We start from the raw sequence: 19460 nt of genomic DNA on the forward strand, positions 1-19460 counted from the left end.
CATGTTCTTTTAGGTCACAAAAGTTTCTCATTATCCACCTTCTGAAGTCTAATTCCGTCATTTCATCACAGTCATTCTCTGTCCAGCTTTGTTCCCTTGCTGTTGAGGAGTTTTGGTCCTTTCTAGGAGGCGAGGTGTTCTGGTTTCGGGTGTTTTCCTCCTTTTTGCGCTGGTTTCTTTCCATGTTTGTGGATTTACCTGCTTTTCGTCTGAGTAGTTGCTGACTTTTCGATTGGGTCTCTGTGTGGACACCCAGATTGTTGATGATGAAGTATTTCTGTTACTTGGTTTTCCTTCTACCAGTCTAGCCCCTTCGCTGTATGACTGCTGAGGTCCTCTCCAGGCCCTGCTTGTCTGGGGTGCACCTCTAGCAGCTGTGGCACAGTGAGGGATGCTACCAGTTTCTTTTTCTGCTCTCTTTGTCCCAGGATGATGCCTGCCAAATGTCAGTCTTTTGGATATAGAGGGGTCAGGGAGCTACTTGAGGAGACAGTCTGTACTTTATAGGATCTCAATTCCTGAGCTGTGAGCTCTGTTGTTCATTCATGGCTGTTAGGCTGCTATGTTTGATTCTGCTGCAACAGAGCTCATTATAAAAACCCTTTTTTTCTCAAATGCTCTGTGGTGGGGGGTTCGGGCTTTATTTTTGGATGTCCGTTGAGGTGTCCTGCCCAGCTAGGAGGCAGACTAGCCACTGTTTGCCTGCCGAGGCTCCGCCCTGCTGTTGTGTGGTTCGCCCTGTTGCTGCAGGCTCTGCTGTTCTGCTGTGGTCTCCGCCACGCCCTGCGGTGGAGTCTCTCTGTTGTAGCGGGTTGCCTCGGCAATGGCAGGCTGCGTGTATCTCAGTAGGGACGGGTTGCCTCGGCAACAGCTGGCTGCGTCAGCAGTGGGCGTGTATCTCAGTTGGGGCGGGTTGCCTCGGTAATGGTGGACGCCCCTTCCCCACAGAGCGTCTCGGACTGTCTGCACGGGGATTGTTTGAAATCGCGGTTTTGTTCATCCCACTGGGCTACCCCAGATGCTCTGTCCCTGCAATCCCTTGGGCTGGCCCACTGTCCAAGTCTCGTTCAGTCTCAAGTCCAGCCTTCTCAAGTCTCAGGTTGCCGGTTCAACAGGGCACCCAGACAAGCGTGCCCTGTGGGAAGTGCTGGGTAGGGCCGGCCACCGCCACCCCGGCTGCTGGCTTCGCCAGGCAGAGGTACTGCCTGGTGTCCCGTGTCTCCTTTATACTTGGGAATTTCCCCGTTCTGTGGGCAACAAAAATCAGTCTGGAAATGGAGCTCCGACTCACCTCTCCGCGGATTCAAGGAGAGCTCCAATCCTGGGTTGTTCTCACAGCGCCATCTTGAGTCCTCCAAAAGTCACTCTTTTCTTAAACAGAGACCTAGCCAAATAAGTTGATAATGTCACATAATTTCCATGTATTTATTTTTCCAGCATTTACATAATAAGATCACCAATAGTTCAAGAATTTTGTTAAATGTTAGTTTTATTTTAGAATAATGCTTTTGAAAATGCATTCTCAAGGAATAATGGTTCTGCAAATTGTTAGTAAATGTTAGGTAAAAATTGTTCTATGAAGAACACAGATGTTCAAACAGTTAAAGAAGTTTTTTGGCAGGATTTTGTAGAACTTGAAAAATGCTAGCAAGGGTAGTGTGATTCTCAGTAAGACAGAGTAAGCATACTCCTCCCACCCCGTTTCTCCTACTGAATGTAGTTACAGAATTAGGGCAGAATGCACACAGAAGCTTTTAAAAGTAAATAGTAGCAAATGAATTAAAAAAAACCAGAAACAAAATACCACTAGAAAGACTGTGGTATTGTGTTTCCCTCTGTTATGTCTACTGGCCTGGACTCCAGGCATCTGGAACCCACAAGTGGACTTCTGCATGGATAGAGAGAGTTCCAGGAGAAGCCCTCTGGTTTAGATTTAAGGAGTGGGAAAGGGGTCCCCCCAAACAATGGTGACAGCAGGGACATGAGATATCTAATATCATCTCAGAGGAGCTGTGGATCTTTATGAGGAGCTGTGGTATGAGTGATACAGTTTCAGTGTCAATACTTCCCAAATCTCATGTAGAAATATCCCCAATGTTGGAGGTGGGGCCTGGCGGGGGTGTGACTGGAGCATGGGGGCAGATTTACCCCTTGGTACTTTCCCTGCCATAGTGAGTAAGCTCTCCCGAGGTCTAGTTGTTTAAAGGTGTATGGCATTCCCTACTCTCTCTCTCTTGCTCCTACTCCCACCATGTGAGATGCTTTGCTCCCTTTTTGCTGTGATGGTAAGTTTTCCTGTAGCCTCCCCAAAAGCTGAGCGGATACTGGCATCATGCTTCCTGTACAGCCTGCAGAACTGTGAGCCAATTAAACTTCTTTTTAAAATAAATTACTCAGTCTCAGGTACTTCTTTATACCAATGTGGGAACTGACTAGTATAAAGAGGTTGGGAGTAAAATTCTACATTTTTCTCACCTTTTCTGTCCTCTGTCCCTTGGCAGCAGACATGAGCACATTTGAGAAAAGTATACAACAGAATAAGAGAAATATAGGTTTCTCTATATTTGGCCCAAGCCTATAAAGGGGAACAAATGTACCAGGGATCTTAGAGAGCTCAAAAAAGTGACCCAATAAAATTGTTTATAATTCTTGTGCTCACCTTGAGTTGCATCCACATAGCCCTAATTCCTCAGAAACTGTGAATTCTCAAAACTTATCTAAGACTAAATAGAAAACTGATATAATTCTATTCTATTAAATAAATTGAATTCATAGATTTAAAACACTCTCAAAAGTAAAGCATCTGGTTCAGATAGTTTTGCTAGTGAAATCTACTGGATATTTAAATGAAAAATAACATCAATTCCACTCATTTTCTTTCAGAACATAGAAAATATCACATTTCTAATTCATTTTATAAGGCTAGCACATCTGTGATAGAAGCATATAAAGACAATATAAGAAAAATTCAAGCCAATATATCTAATGAAAATAGATGTAAACATCCTCAACAAAGTATTTGGAGATAAAATTCAGCAACATATAAAAAGAATGCTGTATCATAACTAAGCACAGTTTGTTATGGATATGCGATACTGGTTCAACAACTGAACGTCAATCAACGAACTCCATTACATTACGTGTTTAAAGAAAAAACATGACCAAATCAATTGATGTGGAAAAGGCATGTCAATAAAATGTGTAAAACTCTGAGCAAATTAGGACTAGAGGGAATCTATAAGATTCTAAGACACAGATAAATTATATCTATAAGAATACATATAGTTGGCACCATTCTTAATTGTGAAAGAATGGGTTCTTTCCTACCAACATCAGGAATGAAACAATGATGTCCACCATTCTCACTACTCCTTTTCAAAGTATTGTTATAGACACCAGCCAGTACAATAAGGCAAGAGAAATGAAAGTTCTACAGACAGGAATGGAAGAAATAAAACTTTCTTTATGTACACATTATATTATTGTCTGTAGAAAATCCCAAGGAATATACTAAAACAAAAACAAAAACTCTTCTAGATATTATTGGACCCAGCAAGCAGGTTGTGAGTTTACCAAGGTCACAAGATACAAGATTATCACACAACAGAAACTTTACTTTTGTGTTATAGCGAGAAACAACTGGAAACTGATATTTTTTAAAAGTTTCACTTACAGTAACTTTTCTCAAGCAATGTACTTAGGTATAAACATAATAAAACATGTACAGGATTCTTATGTTAAAAACTACAATACACTGCTAAAAATAAATCGGCAAAAACTTTTAATAAGTAGAGAGAGAGACTGTGTTCAGGGATTCAAAGACTCAAATTAGAAAAAAATGTCAGTTTTCTTGTATTAGGTCTAGAGATTTACTGTAATTGCAATCAAAATTCCCACAAGAATTTTTATAGATGTGGACAAGCTTATTATAAACTTTATGTGGGAAAGGAACTATTAGTCAGAAAAATTTTGAAATCGCCAATAATTAAGAGCCTTTGGTATTGGTACAATGATTGGCACTTAGATACATTAATTAGAATAGAAATTTCAGGAATAGACTCATACAGACATGGTCTATTGATTTTTGACAACTGTGCAAAAGTAATTCAATGGAGAAAAGGTAATATTTTCAACAAATGGTGCTCAAAAAATTGACTTCTTTGTGCAACATAAATAAATAAATAAACCTTGACATTCATGACATTTTATACAATAATTATTTCAGAAAAGATCACAGATATCTAAAAGTATAAATATTCTGGTAGAATAGGATAACAATTTTATAACCTAAGAATAGTCTTAGAGTGCTTAGATGTGACAACAAAATCAAAATCTATTTCATAAAATATTGATAATTGGACATCATGGAAATAAAAACTTTGCTGCCCAAAAGGTAAAATAAGAGAAGCTAGTCTGGCATAAAATATTAGCAGTTCATCTGACAAAGGGTTTATGTTCAGAATATATAAAGAATAAAGTTCACCAGTAAGAAAATGACCTGATTTTTAAAATGAGCAAAGAGGATATATAGATAAGCATACAGAAATATGTTCAGCATCACTAGACAATAGGGAAATAAAAATTAAAATCATCATGAAATTCCACTACTCTCCTACTAGAATACACTAAAAATGAAAAAAAAATCTTCTAGATGTAATCAGATGTAGTAAGTGATTTGTGAGTTTACCAAGCTACTAGCTCTTCATATTGTCAATAGTTCATATTTTACCCATTTTAATTTTAAAATAAAAAATAAAATTTAAAATAAAAATACAACTGGCAATATGAAGGACTAGCAAGAAGGGGATGACACTGGCATTGTCGTATTTTGGTAGTGGGAATCAAAGGTGACACAGCCACTCTAGAAAACAGTTAGGCAGTTTTATCTAACATTAAACACACATTTACTCTATTACCCAGCAATCCAATTCCTACATATTTATCCTAGAAAAATGGAAAGATATGTCCACACAAAAATCTATTAATGTTTATAGCAGTTCACTCTATGATCTTCAAACCAAAAATGATGTAAATGGCCTCCAAAGGATAAACAGATAAACAAATTATAGTACACCCATACCATGCAATCAGCAATAAAAATAATGAACTATTAATGTACATAGCAGCATGGGTGAATCTCAAAGTCTTTATACTGAATGAAAAAAAGCCAGTTTCTGAAGATTACATACTATACAGTTCCATACCGCTTCATTTATATGGCGTTCTTGAAAATGTGAAATTGTAGTGATAGAGAGGATAACAGAGGTTGTCAGGCTTTGGAGGTGTAGGGAGGATTTGTTTTTAAGCAGAGGGGTCAAGGTAGAAAGCCCGGGAGCAAGACTTCTTGGGTCAAATCTCAACTTGTTCACTTCTTAGCTGTTTAGCCTTGGGACAGTGACCTAAACTTCTTGGTACCTCTGTTTTTTTCAGTTGTAAAATGAGGGTGACACAGCACCTACTTTAAAAGATCGTTGTTGAAAAGTAAATGGATTAAATCTATGTGATTTTTTGAGTGTCATGGAACTATTGTGTGTCTTGGCTGGGATGGTGATTATAAGACTCCATACATTAGTTAAAATTCATAGAATTGTATACCAAAAATATGTTTTATGTGTTAATTGAAAAACAAAATGAAAGTAAATGCTGATGTGGATTACCAACCTCTAAGATGGATATGATGAGCAAAATTGCTGTACAAACTTACTTAGTGGCGGAATTTCTTTAGTTTGCTGTGTTTTGGCTTGATATACTACTGACTATCACATAGACTTTTGGCAATATGCCAAGAAAATACTGCAAACTATTATGAGTAGAACATTTTGAGAACTAATGAGTTAATTTAAAATACAGGAAAAATAAAATGACTCCAAAGAATAATTTCAAAATTGTTGGCATTATTGTAGGGAAGTTGTCATAATCTCACTTGAAATATGTTCACAAGCTGTCAGATAACTTGATCATTCATTATTTGAGGTGAGTTAGGGTTTAAGTGGAATTCAGCATTTGTTCAGGACTTAGTTTTACTACCCATAAATAACACAAAGACAATTTGGAAAAGAGAGGCCATAAGTGAGAAATAAATCTCATGTTGGCTTCATGCCTAGGACTAATGAAGGAAAAGGAGGTAGGCCAAAAGGAACAATAATTCAAAAAGGGCAAATGTGTATCTTTTAATTGATTTTATTCATGAGGTTATGACCGTAAGATCTCAGAGCTGGTGACCAAAATCTGGGTTTGTCAAGTCTATGGCAGAGGTGTCACCTTGGGTACTTGATACATCAAAAACCCAGGTAGGAAATAAATCACACACACACACACACACACACACACACACACACACACACACACACACACACACACAGAGTTACTTCTTGGCAGTGACACTGGCCTAATGCAGCAGCAGCATTGGCCTAATGTATGTTGTCTTTTCTGGCATATTGGCCCAAGAATCACAATTCACAATTCAAGACTGATTGCACTTTTCTTTCACAAAATGAGTCATTGTATAAAAAAGGCATGTGGATAACTACACAACGTTTCTTCATGCTCTCCAATGATTAATTACTTCTATACAGAGAAAAAAATTATAACAAGCTGTGCCAACTAGTTGCACTTCCAAACTCAATTAATTTACTTGGCTTTGTTTAAAAAATCACTCCTTCCTAATAATTTCTAATAATCTCCTAAGACTTGCATCTGTTTAGGGAAATATAATAAACCATAAGGTGCACTTGAAAGAGTAGGATTGCAGTTGGGAGCCATAAAGGTGGTTCTGTGAAAGATATTTTGAGCATATTTTAACTAGAAAATTAATAATTATGACATTGTTATTACTCTTGATTTTCTTAGTTTATGGGAAAATTCTAAATGTTTTACAATATTTATTGCACACAATGCTTTATGTTTCCCCCTTTTCTAGTTTTCCACAGGCTTTTCCTTCTATATAGACATTGCATAAGAGCAGGCATCAAGTGGAGTCAGGCAACTTAGATCTGAATCAGGTTCCATCACTGGTATGTGTGCTTGGCAGAGGTACTTCACCCTTTCAAAACCTCAGCTTCCTTACTTATAAAGTGGAAATAATCCCTGTCGTGTCTACATCGGCAAGTTATTGTGAGAAGTGAATGAAATTATAGCGTATGGTAAACTGAGAGACTATAAAAATGTTGATTCATATCATCATGAATGAATCTTTTTCATGTTCTTCACCAATCCTTGCCTTTCAAAGTCCCTCCTTAACCTTGGTATTTGTGTTGCTTCTTTAAGGGTTTGTAGCAACAGAATAATGTATAGATGTGAGTACACAAGATGTCGTAACATCCACTACAGTGCTCTGTACATCACTTGTGCTCTGTACATCACTTGTACTCTGTACATCAATAAATGCTCATTGACAGAAACCCATATATTTGTGCAAGGACAGGTAAGTAGGAGATGAGCATATCCATTCCTTGTTCAAAACCTTCCTTGGTTTTTCATCACTCAGAGTAGGAGGTCCTGGAGCAAGACCACTAGCATCAGAACCCAAGTCGTTCATTTCTTAGCTGTGTGATCAAGTGACCTCAACTCTCCAATTCTGTGTCTTTAGCTGTACAATGAGGATGATTTAAAGATCTACTTCATAGGAAGTAGATTGTGAAGTTTAAAGCATGTCAAGTACATGAAACACTACCCGGCACGTATTAAGGGTTAATAAGCATTAATTGCTGTTGTTATGTGGATGTGGATGAAAATCTATAGTAGGATTTTGCATGCTTTGACCACTGCTTATCTTAACTTGGCTATTCCGTAACTCCATCCACTATTCTATCTCTTCCACACGTGCTTTTCTAATACAGCCATACCTGCTTTTGCTCAATTCTTGTATCATGAAACGTTGACCAGTTTATTCTGCCTAAACACATTTATACTTGCTTTCTTGTCTCCCTTAGGCAGCATTTCCACTTCTTAATTCCTACCAATCTTTTAGAGCTCAGAAAAATATTACTTCTCAGAGTGTGTCTTTCTTAATACAAATTGGTCAGATCTCCCTGTTAATCACTAATATAACGGCCTATACTTCTTTCTTGAGAGCATTTAACTGCAATCATTATGAAATTATTAATTTTGCATTTCATCATTTATTGACTCATAAGATTCTGTCTTATTTACTTTTGTATCCCCAACACTTAAATAGCATCCAGTAAATTCTTATATTTATATATATAAATGTAAGAATAAGTAATCAAACCACTTGGTAACTTCAAAGGCTCAACTTTAATTGATAAAAAAATGCACACTTCAAAATGTCAAAGAGCCATGGTTTAGAGAATATTTAATTGCAAATTAATATATAATTAATTTGAGATCATGCATCTTAATTAGATATACATGAATGAGATAATACATGAAAAAGTACTTTTTTTCTTCCTATTTAGCACTATATGAGTTTCAAACATTGTGCTTATTATTATTTATTCAATTTTCTTTGGACAAAAAAGTCCATGATTTGTAAAACTTTTTGTATAATCCACGTTCTCCCAGAAATTATGGCTTGAAAACAGCTACCTTAAATCTGCCCTATGCAGGTATAATTTTTAAAAGTGAACAGATTGTTCAGAATATTTTTACAGCCCATTTTAGAGGAAGTATACTGAATAATTATTACATAATCTGTCTATAGTCTAAATTAGATTTGAATAAACTGATGAAGCTCCCATTCAAGTCAGAGATTTGAACAGATTTTCATTAACATCTGGTATTTCCCAACTCACTTTTCTCATTATTAAAGCCAATAAATGACTTGGGTTGAGCTTATTCTCAAAGGGTCTTTAGGAGAGACCTGAACAGATCTGCTTATTACTTTGCTTTCCAAATGTTGCCCAAAATATCCTTTGGTAATCAATGCATGACTAACATTCTAGAACCTATTAAGAACAAAGAATTTGAAATCTGCCAATCTCTAGGATTCAATTCTAGTGGAAACTGTTCATTAATTTGCTAAGAAACCTATTATGTAAGGGACCTATTTTAAATATTTATCCTTCCTTGAAATTTAGTTCAAGTAAAAAGTTTGCCTTTGTAGAGAGAAACTTGTGTATTTTCTTTGATTAACTAAGAGTTCTGGGTCATTCAAAATATTTCCATTTATTCTTTTCCTTTTGATACAATTTTGACTACTTGTGACAACAAACTCGTTCTAATTTTCCAAAAATATCTATGTGTCTACCATTTATTGGGATTTAGGCTTTATGCTCAATGTAATTTAATTACCCTGTGTAATATGCCATCAAATCTTGTAAAGAACGTCAAAATCAAGTAAGTATATGTAAATTCTAAACTGAAAAAAAAAAAGGATCCTGATATTAACTCTGTACAATGCCTTTTCTTACATAATTAAGAATTACAAATTGCAGACATTTCTCAAGTCATCTGATGCTTATAAAATTTTAAGGAACCACATGAGTTAATTTCCTTTTTTCTTATTTAATAGCTACTTTGGTAAAGTATGATGATTTTTTTCTGAAGCATCAAGAAATAGACATTGATAACTGATCAGTTCTGAACTCTTTAACACGTTTCTTTCCTTTTCTTCCTTTACATTGGCTTATCTCAAGGGCATGTCCCATTTCCACCCTGTGTGACATGCAACCAGCCAACCAACCATGAAGCAAATGACGCTGCAAATCCAGGTAGACACCCGCTGCAAGTGGAGCACGATCTTTCCCTTTTGCATTTCTTACTGATTAAGAAAATGAGTGATCAATGATATTTCCCCTTCGTATGTCTTACGATTTAAAGGGAAAAGGGACGGTATCATGGCAGAACAGAAAGACAATGTGATTTAGTCAGCCAGTGATGGGTTTGAATTCTAACTGCTTCATTAACGACCCTGAAGTTGAAGGAGTTACATAACTTTTCTGTACCTCAAACTAGATTAGCAGAGTTAAAAAATAACGATGTAATAAGCCCACTAGCCACAGCTGGTGGAGGGGGAGAATGTGGGAAGTTCTTTTCTTCACCAGTGTAACATTCCTTGTAGACTCCTCCCAGGACAGTGCCCTCCTCGTGTCCCCTGGATGGCTGAAGTCTTCCCTTGTAATCTTTCTTCCTATCTCATCTGCCTCCTGAGGCTGGATCCGTGGGTGGTGGGGGCATCCATTCTCTCTACACATGGCCCTCTGTTAGTTAAACTGACAAACTCTTTCTTGGTGTGGTACTGATGGCTGCCAAATGCTTCCTAAAATGGACCTTCTAAATGACGTTTGCACTTCAATAGGAATTTTAGCAGTGAGGTGGGGATTTTGGAACATGGGTCCTTCCTTTCTGGTTTCACTGTGGCAACATTTACAGAAGGATTTTTAAAATTGAATACTGCTTAGATGTAACTAGGAAAAAAATGATGTATTGTGGAGAGAGTATGTTAAACAAAACTAGGCAGATTCATTGATGATCGTACTCCTTAGAGACTTTAAGAGGCAATGTGCACTGTAGACAAGGAGCATACAGTGATTACACAAAATCACTACTTTAACAATTATTTATTGAGCACTTGCTACATACCAGGCACTGTTCTACGTGCTGATGATAATAGTACTGAATAAGACAAGATGGTTGTCCTCATGGACCTCAGAGTTCAGGGCTTGAGCTTATGGTGGTGGAGGAGGTGGCAGAAAATAACATATGTAAATAAACAAATACATAAAACTAATACTTTGGGATCATGTGAAGTGTTGAGAAGAAAAAAACATACACATCTGGTAGATATTGGAATCTCTCTGAATTAAATGAGACAGAATTCCAGATGAGATAAGAGAAAGTGAGAAAAGCTCAGGTAGGTAGAAATGAGCTTGGCATGTTCACCATCAGATAACACTCAATCTGGAAATCTCTTTTCTTGAACGTTGTAAAAGGATAATGTTTCTCAGAACGTATTTTGAGAAAAAGCGCCCTATGGCTTAGGCCCTACTGTTAGGAGTCCCTCGCTTCCCTTTCTTCTTCCTTGTATCATCTGTGAACTGGGCTTTAATACCTGTCTTTTATGTTGTATGATTTAAAAAAAAGAACCAGGCAAGAGTGAGATGGCACGATTGCAGCTATTGCAGCCTCAGCCTCGGGGGCTCAAGTAATCTCCCGCTTCTGCATTTCAGCCTGAGTGACAGAGCAAGACCCTGTATCAGAAAAATAAAATAAAATAAGAAGCAAATAGAATGTCTGGTACATGTAGATATTCGATTGCTGTCAATTTCTTTTCACTCTCTCACACTGAAAATCACTCCAGGAAAGAAGACAGGTTGAGGCTTAGTAAATGTTTGCACTATCAACAGTCTTTTCTGCTAAGTACTATCCCCCATTTGTTCTTGCTTCATTACTTAATCTTATTAATATTAAAATCTGATTTGATATTGCCAATATAAGAGACAGAAAAATACCTGTAAAAGTTATAAAATGCATATGTATGTTAATTTTATTAATAAAATATAAACTCTTTCTTCCTCACCAAATGGTGTTCTCAGAAGCTTACCATTGGGTTCAAGTAAAAACCTAGAGTAGTTATATGTGTCTTTTCCCCTGAAAAAATTTTTTTTTTTTGAGACAGAGTTTCGCTCTTGTTACCCAGGCTGGAGTGCAATGGCGCGATCTCAGCTCACCGCAACCTCCGCCTCCTGGTTCAGGCAATTCTCCTGCCTCAGCCTCCTGAGTAGCTGGGATTACAGGCATACGCCACCATGCCCAGCTAATTTTTTGTATTTTTAGTAGAGACGGGGTTTCACCATGATGACCAGGATGGTCTCGATCTCGTGACCTCGTGATCCACCCGCCTCAGCCTCCCAAAGTGCTGGAATTACAGGCTTGAGCCACCGCACCCGGCCCACAGAAAATGGGTTTTAACCATAAAGACATGTCTTAGGAAATACAGAATGTGTCAAAACACAGAATGTGTCAATATATACATGTAATTACAGAAGATTGTTGGTTTATCAATTCCATAGTAATAAATGTAATCCTATATTATCTAAATTGAATTGAGTCTTTTGTCATATATATATATATATGTTAATCTTTCAATTTGTTCAAGAGGAAAATGTTAGGTGAATTTTTTAGTGACTCATTTGGCACAATTTCAGAGAAAAAATGTCAGAAATAGATTGGATTTTAAACATGAATGGAAAATTACCTGTCAAAACAAATACCTTCATGTGACTTACAAATAACCCATTTAAAGGAATTATAAAGATTTCAGTCTAAAAAAATTTTAGCCTTAAATGTATAGTATTAACATGTTTCACACCTCTTATTTCTATTAGTATAGGCAACTTATATGTAAAATAAGATTATGCTTAAGTAATTTGTTTTCATCCTTACTGCCACAGAATTCATGTGGGGATTTTTGACAGGCAAATTATGCAAGTACAGGATAAATGAACAAAATGGAATTTGAAGGGCCAATGTACTAAAGGAAATTTAAAAATGGCTGAAGTTTTCAAAAAATGAGAGAATACATGTTGACCATTCGAGAGCAAAACTGGGCCAGGTGAGGTGGTTCTCGCCTGTAATCCCAGCACTTTGGGAGGCCGAGGCAAGTGGATCACTTGAAGTCAGGAGTTTGAGATCAGCCTGGCCAACATGGCAAAACCTCATCTCTAGTAAAAACACAAATATTAGCCAGGCGTCATGGCAGGTGCCTGTAATCCCACCTACTCAGGAGGCTAAGGCAGGAGAATCACTTGAACCAGGGAGGTGCAGGTTACAGTGACCCAAGATCAGGCCACTGCACTCCAGCCTGGGCAACAGAAAGACTGTCTCAAAAAAACCAGAAACCAAAACTGAATGTGAATGTAGAAAAGGACAGCTCTTTCACCATCACCAACCTCTGTAGGGGTAGTCATTATCAAGAGCTTATTTTGAATGCTTCAAAATACTTGCCATATGAGTGAGTGTACCATTTTTTTTACACAAATGAGTATAACAGGTATACTATTTAAATATAACAGTCTTTTTAAAAATTTTATTTTATTTTAGATTCAGGAAGTACATATGCAGGTTTCCTGCATGAATATATAGCATAATGGTGGCGTTTGGCCTTCTATGTACCTACCACCCAAACAGTGAACAATGTATACAAGAGGTAATTTTCCAACCCTCATCACCCTCTCTACATCTCCCCTTCTGGAGTTCACAGGGGAACTCCAGTTGTTTCCATCTTTATGTTCATAAACGTAATCATTTTCATCATGCTTTTTTACTTTTCAATTTATTTTTGAAAACATTTCTATCAGTTACAGATCAAAGCTTCTCTGGTTAATGATACCTGGTTTTCTATTTCATCAATTTCCCACAATGTATTTAACTAATCTCCAAATAATTCTGAGAATTTAATAATTTCTGATACTTTGCTTTTATGAACAATGCTATTCTAAAATTATATGTACATGTCCTGACACATTGTTTGCTGGTTGCATTTTGTCTCTAGCAACTGCCCAGCTTTATGTAGAACTAGGCTACTTGGTCTGCAGGACAAGTGGCTAGAACACATCTTGTTTTAATTCTTTCTAGCTGCTAAAACAAAATGCCAGACTGGGTGGCCTTTATTAATTTTTCTTAATTTTATAAACTAATTTCTCACAGTTCTGAAGGCTGGGAAGTCTGAGATAAAGGTGTTGGCATATTTGGTGCCTGGCTCAGGTCTATTTTCTGATTCATATAATTATATTGTGTCATATTCTGGTTTAAAATGTACCCATAGTTTCCATGACCCTTGGACTAAAAGCACACTTGTATGTGGCAATTCCTTAAGGATCTAGAACAAGAAATGCCATTTGACCCAGCAATTTCATTACTGGGCATATACCCAAAGGATTATAAATTATTCTACTATAAAGACACATGCACACATATATTTATTGCAGCGCTGTTTGCGATAACAAAGACTTGGAACTAACCCAAATGCACAACAGTGATAGACTGGATAAAGAAAGTGTGGTACATATACACCATGGAATACTATGCAGCCATAAAAGAGAATGAGTTCATGTCCTTTGCAGGGACATGGATGAAGCTGGAAACCATCATCCTCAGCAAACTAACACAGAAACAGAAAACCACATACCCCATGTTCTCAACTCATAGTGGGAGTTGAATAATGAGAAAGCATGGACACAGGGAGGGGAACATCACACACCTGGGCATGCGGTGGGGTTGGGGGAGGTCAGAGAAGGGTAGGGAGAGCATTAGGACAAATATCTAATGCATGCGTGGCTTACAAACCTGCACATTCAGCACTTGTATCCCAAAACTTAAAGCAAAAATAAATAAATAAATAAAAGCATATTTCTTACCATTGCCTACAAAGGCCAGTGGAATCCTCTAAAGTCATCATTTGCCATTCCTCATTTCCTTAGGACCCAGTCACATGGCCTCCATAGGCTCCTCCAACACGCTGAACTCATCCCACTCACTTGCTGTTTTTTCTACCTGTAATGTTCAGCTCCCAATTCTGCTGCGACTGATCTGTCCTTACCATTGAGGTCTCAGCTTTAATATCACTGCATAACCGAGATTTCAACCTGAAAGAGCTACCATCACCTTCTAACATATCACACTACTTCTGTGCCACTCACTGAATTTCTGTCCTTTACCTTAAAGTTTAACTTGCCCTATGTTAATATTGCTGTATACTTTTGATGAGAATCTGCATAGTTTACCGTTTTTCTATTCCATTATATTTTACCTTCCTAGTTATTCTGTTTGGGGTTTCTTGAAAGCAAAATATCACAAACTGGAGTTATTTTCTCCAGTTCAAAATATGAAAACAATTAAATTATACTTATTGTGAATACAGACATATTTGTACTTATTCTTTCCAACTTACATTGTATTGTCTATAATCATGTTTCTTTCCTATATTCATGCTCCTTTACTGTGTTATGTTGAGTAAAATTTTTCTACGTGTACATTTTTCTCATCTGCTGACTTTGAAGTTATATATTCTATTCATTCAGTAGTTTCCATCAATTTAACTAATGTTCAATTAGCAACAGAAGTTATTACTGCAAATCTATAATTACTTGGTGTTTCTATTTCTTTCCTAAACATAAAAAAGACGTTAGACGCAATTCCACACTTAAAGTCTTCATGTAAATTGCTTCCTAGAATTTTAGTTTTATCCAAAAATCTGTAATTGGTTTTACTATTAGCTGTCAATTAGAATTTCCAACATAATTTTATCAATATTTTCACTTATTGATATTGTTTTAGTCTCATGCTATCTCAGTTTTCATCTGAAGCTCTGAACATCGATTGTAGCCATTCAAACTTTTACTCATATATCTTAATTATGCTTTTCACATTTTTTACCTTTTTATGCATTGATTTATATATATGTGCACATCATTTCTGTGTTCTCTCTTCAATCTTTTCTGGTTTAGAGTTTATCTCTTGTGTGCTACTTTAATTCAATGGTTGTTATTCATATTCAAGATTTATACAAAATGTATTTCTGAAATAAAATATTTGAACATTGAAATTACTCCCTGATCCATGGGCTGCGCAATGGATGCTGCGTTAGCAGGCATGAAAACATTAATCTCCTTGTACATCTCCATCAGAGCCCTTGGATGACTAGGGGCATTTTCGATGAGCAGTGATATTCTGAAAGAAATTATTTTTTTCTTTTAGGTCTCAACAATGGGCTTAAAATATTCAGTAAATCATGCTGAAAACATGTTCTGTTATCCAGGTTTTGTTATTCCATTTCTAGAGAGCAGACAGAGTAGATTTAGGATACTTCTTAAGGGCCTTGGGGTTTTCAGAATGGTAAATGAACATTGGCTACAATTGAAGTCACCAGCTGCATTGGCTCCTAAGGAGAGTCAGCCTGTAGTTGAAGCTTTGAAGCCAGGCACTGATATCTCCTCACTAGCTCTGAAAGTCCTAGACGGCATCTTCTTCCAATAGCAGACTGTTTTGTCTACATGGAATATCTGTTATTTAGTGTAGCCAATCTCATCAGTTATCCCAGATAGATTTTCTGGATAATTTCCTGCAGCTTCTACAATAGTGCTTGCTGTTTCATGTTGCAGTTTTATGTTACAAAGATAACTTCTTCCACTTATTATTATTATACTTTAAGTTTTGGGATACATGTGAAAAACGTGCAGGTTGGTTATATGGGTATATATGTGCCATGGTGATTTGCTGCATGTATCACCCCATCATCTACATTAGGTATTTCTCCTAATGCTATCCCTCCCCTAGCCCCTTACCCTGTAACAGGACTCAGTGTGTGATGTTCCCCTTCCTGTGCCCACATGTTCTCATTGTTCAACACTCACTTATGAGAGAGAACATGCAGTTTTTGGTTTTCTGTTCTTGTGTTAGTTTTGTTGAGAATGATAGTTTCCAGCTTCATTCATGTTCCTGCAAAGACATGAACTCATCCTTTTTTATGGATGCATAGTATTCCATGGTATATATGTATCACATTTTCTTTATCCAGTCTCTTTGATGGGCATTTGGTTTGGTTCCAAGTCTTTGTTATTGTGAACAGTGTCGCAATACACATATGTGTGCATGTGTCTTTTTTATAGCAGAATGATTTATAATCCTTTTAGCAGAATGATTTATAACCCTAGTAATGGGATTGCTGGATCATATGGTATTTCTAGTTCTAGGTCCTTGAGGAGTTGCCACACTGTCTTCCACAATGATTGAACTAATTTACACTTCCACCAACAGTGTAAAAGTGTTCCTATTTCTCCACATTCTCTCCAGCATCTGTTGTTTCCTGGCTTTTTAATGATCGCCTTTCTAACTGTCGTGAGATGGTATCTCAATGTGGTTTTGATTTGCATTTCTCTAACGACCAGTGATGATGAGCTTTTTTTCATAAGTTTCTTTGCTGCATACATGTCTTCTTTTGAGAAGTGTCTGCTCATATATTTCGCCCACTTTTTGATGTTTTCTTTTCTTGTACATTTGTTTAAGTTCTTTGTAGATTCTGGATATTAGCCCTTTGTCAGATGGATAGATTGCAAAAATTTTCTACCATTCTGTAGGTTGCCTGCTCATTCTGATAGTTTTTTTTGCTGTGCAGAAGCTCTTTAGTTTAATTAGATCTGGATGTGTCTATTTTGGCTTTTGTTGCCATTGCTTTTGGTGTTTTGGTCATGAAGTCTTTGCCCACGCCTATGTCCTGAATGGTGTTGTCTAGGTTTTCTTCTAGGGTTTTAATGGTTCCAGGTCTTACATTGAAGTCTGTAATCCACACAATGATAGCTTCTCTCCTTAAACCTCATGAAACAGCCTCTGCTAGCTTCCAACTTTTCTTCTGTAGCTTCCCCACCTCTCTTAGCCTTCATAGAATTATTGAGATGCAGGGCTTTGCTCTGGATTAGGTTTTGGCTTAAAGGAATATTGTACTAGTTTGATCTTGTATCCAGACAACTAAAACTTTCTCTATATCAAAAATAAGACTGCTTCCTTATCATTAAGATGTTCACTGGAGTAACACTTTTGGTTTTTTTCAAGAACTTTTCTTTTGCATTTATAACGTGCCTGGCTGCTGTGAGAGGCCTAGCTTTGGGTCTATCACAGCTTTCAACATGCCTTCCTCACTAAGCTTAATCTTTTCTAGCTTTTGATTACTTTCATACAAGAGATGTGTGACTCTTGCTTTCACTTGAAGACTTAGAGGCCATTATAGGGTTATTAATTGGCCTAATTTCAATATTGTGTGTCTTAGGGAACAGAGAAACCTGAGGAGAAGGAGAGAGATCCAAGAATGGCTGGTCAGTGGAGCAGTCTGAACACACACAGCATTTATTGATTACATTTGCCATCTTTTATGGGTTCTATTGTGACACCCCCAAACAATTACAATAATAACATTAAAGATCCCTGATCACAGATCACTAAAACAGACGTAATAGTTATGAAAAAGCTTGAAATACTGTGAGAATTATTGAAATGTGAAACAGGGACATTGACACATGCTGTTGGAAAAATCCTACTGATAGACTTGCTTGATAGGGGGTTGCTACAAACATAAAAAAAAAAGCAGTACCTGCAAAACCCATTAAAGTGAAGCAGAATACATGAGGTCTGTGTAGAGATTATTGCACAAGATTATTCCTCGAGCATTAAATGTAATATATTTGTAAATATTAAAATGTGATATATGTAACTTAATGAATAACTCATATCCATGAGATATTACAATGAAATTAAACATGATGCAACCTGGATAATAGAAATATGTGTGATTTTTAGTTTTTCATTTTACTTTTGTACTTTAAAAACCTTTCTGCACATAAAATATATTTTTTGTAATGAGAAGAAAACAATAGTTTTAGGTAAATACTGTCAGATTTAAAAAATTGCATCGAATTTCTTGTGTTATTGTGAAGAAAATTTTTTTATTGCATTTTAGGTTTTGGGGTACATGTGCAGGACGTGCAAGATAGTTGCATAGGTTCACAGCCTGGGGAGAAATGTGAAGAAATATTTTTTTGGTTTTTTATTCTCAAGTTGAGATAGAGAACAGCTAATTACTATTTTTGTGCAAAACATCATGTATATGTTACAGCCTTCAGATATTTTATGTTTTTTTCTAACACTTCTTTCAACTTTCTTACTTTTTGAATACATTTACCAGTTCTTTCAGCATTTTACCTTATGTCTTATTTTCAAGTCTTTCTGATCACTATGGACTTTTTGCTAAACTTTCTCATGTCCTAGGTAATCAAAAGTCTTGATTGCAGAAGCAGGCAAAATACAACACATGAAAAACTGTCAACATGAAAAACTGGAGTCTATTCCAAAGAAATGCTACAACGGAGAGTCAGTGGTTAATGGCAGGATTCAATGTGTCCTCTAGCACTCTTGTGTGGGCAAGCCATCCTGTGCTGATGTATCCTGGCAACAAATGTGACTCTTGTGAGCAGAAAGAGTTAATGTAGCTTCCCAAAGCACCTAATTTATTTCCAGGGACTGTTTTATGCACTAAGAGAATCTGGCTCACCGTAATACAAATCCCTCTGCTAATAGTACCAAGAATAAAAGAAACGCTAATTTATTTGTTTTATAGTTTACTTCCATAATGATTACTTTTTCTACAAGCAGCTCACATATGAAGTTAGTTCAGTGTGGAAATTCTCATTTTTGGAGGTTTTGAGGATTGTCATTTTGGGCATGTTTATAGACTGTTCTGTGAATGCAGCTTGGGTAAACAAACACTCCTGGGGCCTAGGAACCGAAGTGATGTTGTAGGTACACAGAAAACAGGCTAATTTGTTTCAAAAAATGTTTTTTGACTTTGACATACACATCAGTTAGGCTTATAAACTTAGGACAAATCTGTTGTTGAATTATTGAACCATAGTTGGAATAGGCAAATATAAAATTAAGACATATATTGTATTAAACATAAATGTATTTCTAAGAAACACAGTTCATTTGGAATCCATATAACTTTTCATTTT

Source organism: Callithrix jacchus, chromosome 13 (genome assembly GCF_049354715.1).
Source record: "Callithrix jacchus isolate 240 chromosome 13, calJac240_pri, whole genome shotgun sequence".
Taxonomy (NCBI): Eukaryota; Metazoa; Chordata; class Mammalia; order Primates; family Cebidae; genus Callithrix; species Callithrix jacchus.